Raw genomic sequence first — 6,000 nt, forward strand, 5'->3', positions numbered from 1 at the left:
CAGCAAGGCTAACAAAACTCTCTTCCTTGGTTTCAGAGGGAGGGAAGAGCGAAGGGTAATTAGTACTTCAGAACCTGCAAAAGACAGAGGTGGGACGTGTTTTTTTTAGCCAGTCAGAACTTGATAGATGCAATATCCTGAGAAGTGGGTTTGTTGGTATTGCTGCTCCACCCTCCTTGCACCAATCCATTCCTCATTTCTTATTGAGAACACGTGTTCTAAATGACATTTAATGGCATTGCCATAATTTGCCTCTATTTTTCCAAACAGTGCCAAGGATTGTATTTCCTACTTCGCCCACAATGAAATGCAACCTCTGCTTGCTTTGCATCCACACTGATACCGGAGTGCAGCTGAGACAGCCATCGTTTTCTGTAAATCCAAGGTCAGTTTTCCCCTGTTCTCATTCAATTCACCTTCTGAATATAAAAGTCACAAAGGGTTTTGCTTAATAGACATGGCACTGTACCAAATAAGTTATAACTGGAAGTGAAGAGGTAAGTAAGAATGTAGTTTTCCCCATAAAGAATCAAAACCCAAACAACTTGGCAAGCAGCCAAGAAGGCAGAGCTCCAAACTACTGAGAAACCACGGTAAGAAGACCAGTACCAAAGCAAGGGCTTTAGCAACCCTTTGGCAACCACCATGTTTGCCCCGTATTCTCCCCCCAGCCCCGTGCCCCAAAACACACGTTGCTTCAGTGAGGTCTGGGTCCACCCCTACGCCATGGCTGCGGGGCCGCCTCGGACTCATCCTGTGTGAGTGCCTGTGGGTGCTGCTGCAGTGCCTGGGGCCCGATGCCCACAGCACTTCTCCCCAAATTAGTGCTCAACAAATGTACTCTCAGGGACAGGGAGGTGAGCACGGACCTGTGCAGGCAGTGCACCCTGTGCATCAATTATCTAATGAGTGTCCACGTCCTCTTCTGATCAGCCCTGCAAGTTCACCTGAACCGAGGGGGTCTGTGGCTCTTGGATACCTTGTCATTACCAGTTAGATTGTCTACAGTTGTCTTAGGGGAGATGATTGTTTTTTTGAGGAATATCACTCATGTTCCAGCAACACCATGACCAGGATGACCCTTCCCCATCCCTGCACACTGTTTGTGAATGTAAACTAACACCTTGGGGATGGGGAGGATTTTCCTCACAACAGTGTCCACCCCTATTTCAGATGCACTTGCACTAAGAAGGTCAAAGGCTCTTTAGTACTTTCTCATGGTCTTAGGAAGATCAGGTATTTCCAGGAATGATAACAGTGCACTTCCAAGAACGCTATGACTAAGGAGTAAGCACTTGGTGATTCATCTCAATCTCCACTGACTGCAGCAATGAGGCACCCACTAAGAATAAAAGCACCCCAGAGCTATTCGCTCGCAGGGAAATGCCGGTGTCTGCAGACAAGCAGAGGAATGCTGCCACAAGAGCCTGATCAGTCTAAATGTTAATTACATCCCACCACTGAACCCTCCAGTGCAAAAGTTACAAGAGGATCAGATGTCACAAAACTGTTTCATTTCAGAAGCAATAAATTGCTCTGCTTTAGCACAATTTCTAGGGCTCCAAAACTCACTCACCATGCCCAGCCACCATTCCTTAACTGCATCTCCCGCAAAAGACAAATACGCTTTTTGAACGTGTAACTATGTGGGTTTAGCTGAATTCAAACAACGAGGAAATGAAGCAACAAGACGGAGAGGGTCCTTCTTTATAAGGTATGTCTGGCTCACTCCAGCCTTTGGCTCGGTTTCTAATTTTAGCTACAGCTTTCTAATCGACAGGGCTTTGAACTCCACCGCACAGAACGCTTCAGATCTCCGAAGGGAAGTAACCGCACGCAGCTACCACAGTCTTAAAAACTCCATACACCACACACCTCCCCTATAATTTTGACGTTAAAGATTTAGCCTTTTGGGAGGTCTGTGAGTCTAGGTTCACCAAAGCATTCATTACTTGTTCCTCCAGTTCTTCATTCACACATTTGGATTCACCTTTGGCGCTAGCACAGCCAGGGGAATACCCGCATCAGACAGGAGGGAAAAAAAACCGAAAGGAAGAAAAAAAACCCCAAAACCCAGTAAGTTCCTCACTTGTAATCACCTGATTATGAACATCAGATCATTTTCAGTAGCCAGACTCCTCATTTAACATGAATGGTTCCTTATTTCTCCATTTGGCAACCAGCTGTGACTTTCTGACCCATTTCTTCCGGCCCCGGGATAGTCCTGCAGCCCCGCCTGCCAGAGCAGGCACCCGTAGGCCGTGGCTGGTTTCCCCCGCAGTCTCGCTGCAGCAGGTGAAGCACCCCGCGGCGGGCATCGGTACTGACGTGGACATCTTCACATCACCTAACGCACTGCCAGTAATTCGAACTGCAGAACCAGTTTACGTTTTGGTTCACGGGCCAGACAAAAAAGCCGGGTCAAGCCAAAACAATTCCCCCTACCCCGGTATCAAAAGCAGGGGGGAAACTTCATTTCAGTTCGAATGAGCCGGTTGTTTCACTCAGCAGAAAATATTTTGCTTCACTTCAGGAGGGAGGTCAGTATCTACAAGCTTATCTTCTGGTGGTTCTTTGCCATCTTTCAGACAGACCTGATTTAATAGAAGCGTCTAATTCAATTATGTACCTCGCACGTAGGATACAGGCCAGCAACTCCTGAACTGGAGCCTCTGGTTTTGATCCACTGTGTTAATATGACAGCATGCAACACTATAGCACAGGGCTAGCTCTACTAATTGTATTTTCTCTAATATCCTTGCAAAAGCATTTGGCTACGCATTCAATGCTGATTTCATGTGTCTCATTTGATTCTTCTAGAGAAAAGCTGGAATTCCTCAGAGGCCATTGAGCCCACCCCTTCCTGGGATCACTACGCTAAGCCATACCTTGGTCTAAACTGCCGACTACATCATTATTGAGAAGTCAAAATTTAGAGATCAAACAGAAATACAGCTGGGGAATGCATTGCACAGGCAGAACACTGAGAAAGAAACTGCCATGCTGGAGAGAAGAAAGGGAAATGAAGAATAGTGGGTAGAGTAAAAGTGTATTAAAAGCAATACAAGTTTTTCTAGAAAAAGAATCTGGTCTTTCTCAATGGCACTAAAAGGCATTCTTTAACTAAGGGCAAAAGAGAGCCTTTCCATTCTGAGAAATTCGAGTTATGAAAACATAATAGGAAACCTCACAATTTCACTAATACATGCTCTATTTCTCAGTGAGTCAGAAGTTCACATTCTTCTAATGCAACCTCCCAACTGAAAACAATCCCCACACTTCAAGCAAAAGAATAATAAAGCACACATATGCTTCTTATAAAACAATCCTTACAAATAACCATGGCTTTTGTTTTCATAATGGCTAAAATTCATAATTTCCCCCCCAAAAACACAGATCAAACAAAATGCACTCTCATTAAAAGAAAAGGCTCGCTTGTCTGAGCAGAACAGCCACAACATTTTCCTCTCATTTTCCTAGCGCTTCATGTCAATGAAGATAAAGAAGAGTCGCTTACCAGACACCGCCGCGTAAGGCGGGCAGGCTCAGCACGCCTCCGCCCCTGGTACTCCGGACAAGGACCTTCCTCTCCCTCACCCCACATCAGCCCCGAGGGGCACTCGCATTCCGCTCCCACGCAGCGCGCACAGACTCCAGAGCAACACCACCACCTGAGGCACTGCATGCGGCATGTGAGCAGAAGATGCCCTTCAGATCTGGTGCCAACTGAAGAAATAGAAATGAAACCTAACTAAGAAGTTCCCGAGTTTTGGGAACATCCTCACGCAGGGCCCGAGATGACCCCCACCCAGGGAGCAGAAGCGTCCCTTCCCCTTGCACTGTGGAAAGGAGAGCATCTCACACCCTCGGTCTGAACACGCACGTGGGTCACCACCGCAAACGGAAGTTACTTGTTCATACGTTCAGTACATCCTGGTTTGACAAGAAGAAGGGCACCTATTTTTACATAAGTGGCAATTCTAAAAATAATACTAAGAAGTTGCTTTCTAGGCAGGTAATGAACTCCAAATTAATAAAAGCCTAAAAATATAACAATCGTTAACCTTTTGCAAGTAATTTGCAACAGTTTTAATGATTTCCACATCTGTTAGATGGGCTATAACCTCATTATCACAGGTTATTAAGCACCAAGATGACAATACATTCCCTGGCACAGAAGGACTCAGAGTTGCAGACTGATGGGAGTTGGGGCACACGCCACGGGGGAGACAGCTGTGCATTCCCTCATTCCCTTCCAATTTTTTACATCCTCTCCCTACATCTTCACTGCCAGGCACAGCCAGCGAGGCGACTGAAGACACCGCCAAAAAAAACCATGGCTTGTGTTCTTGGGTTCAAACCTGTTTAGGCAAAAAACACAGCTTCATCATAAAATACTTCTTTTCCTCCAAAAATTCACCCAAGCTGTTTTTACTTACTTTATCCAACAGCTCCATGCATTTTTTCAGTGATAAAGAGATAACAGTTTTTGTTCCCATAAAACACCTCAGTGTTGAGGTGTCACCACGCTCCCAGAACTGACAACACCCACTGCGTGGAATGAGCCATGTCTCAGACCCCACCGCTGGGCGCTGGCGCTGCCTCACCACACCTCTGCAAGCCCAGGAACAGACGGGATCTGCCATAACCAGCGTAGAAGTCAACGTCCCTACACTAAGTTAATGGCGCTTTCATGGAAAGGGGAATTCAGGAATTTAAAAACACTTCCCACAGCACTCCAGAAAACTAGCAATTTCTTCTTTCGACCTTATCAATCCTGCAAAGGTGAAGAAAACTAGTATCGTCCAGGATAAAAGGGGGAACTTCTTACCCATGTCCTTATTTTCTGGCTACTTAGTACTAAGACCGTCAGGAACAGCAGCAGCAGCAGGTCTAGTGGACTGAACTGCAGTTTGGGAAAGAAGCATCACATGCAGAGTACCATCATAAAGCTAAAAAGATATATATTTTTTTTCCCCTCCAGACATGTCTGGAAATCCCCATGTTCCAAACCTAAAAACCTTTAACTGTCTCTCCTAAGTAGTTTTCCATGAAAAAACCCCCGCTGTTAATACTAAAAAGCCGTAATACATGTTTTGAAGTCATCCAACTTTCTTTATAGAACAGTAACAATAGTTTTAATCTTGTTTAAACGCCATTCCCACATGTTCTTCTGCCAGTTCCTCTCTTCTGCATACTTAAGAAGTATCAGCAGATGCTGAACAGGGGCCAGAACCTCTCCCTCTCTGAGGCCGATGCGTACGGCCACGCTGCTGAACTCCACCGGGACGGGGCAGGCAACCAGGCCCTGTGCCGAATCGCAAGTGCTGCAGCTTCGTCCCTGGCAGCGAGGTGAAAGGCGCCAAGGGCGTCCTGCTTCCAGCTCCTAAGGTTCCTAGTTCTGTTGTCTACACAGTTCCAAAACTGGTGCTGCTGATTCAGGTATGTAACATCAGACACAGAATTTGTTATCATCTGTGGCTGGATAATCGAATCGCCCAAAGAAATCTGTAGGTTACACAGCAGAAAGACAGCTTGAGCCTGAAGAACACTTCATCTTTTCTGTCAGCATTTCAGAAGCATATTAAAATAACCCCTTCAGTAAAGTCGCAATTCACTTTTTTGTTGTTTTTTTTTCTAGCTGAGACAATTCCGATCACTGAAGATAGGTAATCAGGTTCAAGGAAAGTTTGTTCTTTAAGTATCCAAATGAGAATTAAATTTTTTTGAAAAATAGAACTTGAAATAGAAACTTTTACATGTTGAGACCTGATGTTAGCAAAGTATTTAGACAGTGCTTAAGCACACGTTAAAATGCACAGCTAAACCATTTGGTCCACTTTCAGTACCCCAACACAAAGGCTCAGACCTTCGGCTGAAGAAGTCCATGTATTTTAACCTATCCCAGGTGACACCAACCTATTTCATCCATGGAACAGCTCCATGGATGAAAATCTCACCCAGTGAAGCTGACACAAAAATTTCCATACACATCAACTA

This window comes from Phaethon lepturus, unplaced genomic scaffold, assembly GCF_000687285.1.
Source record: "Phaethon lepturus isolate BGI_N335 unplaced genomic scaffold, ASM68728v1 scaffold22444, whole genome shotgun sequence".
Taxonomy (NCBI): Eukaryota; Metazoa; Chordata; class Aves; order Phaethontiformes; family Phaethontidae; genus Phaethon; species Phaethon lepturus.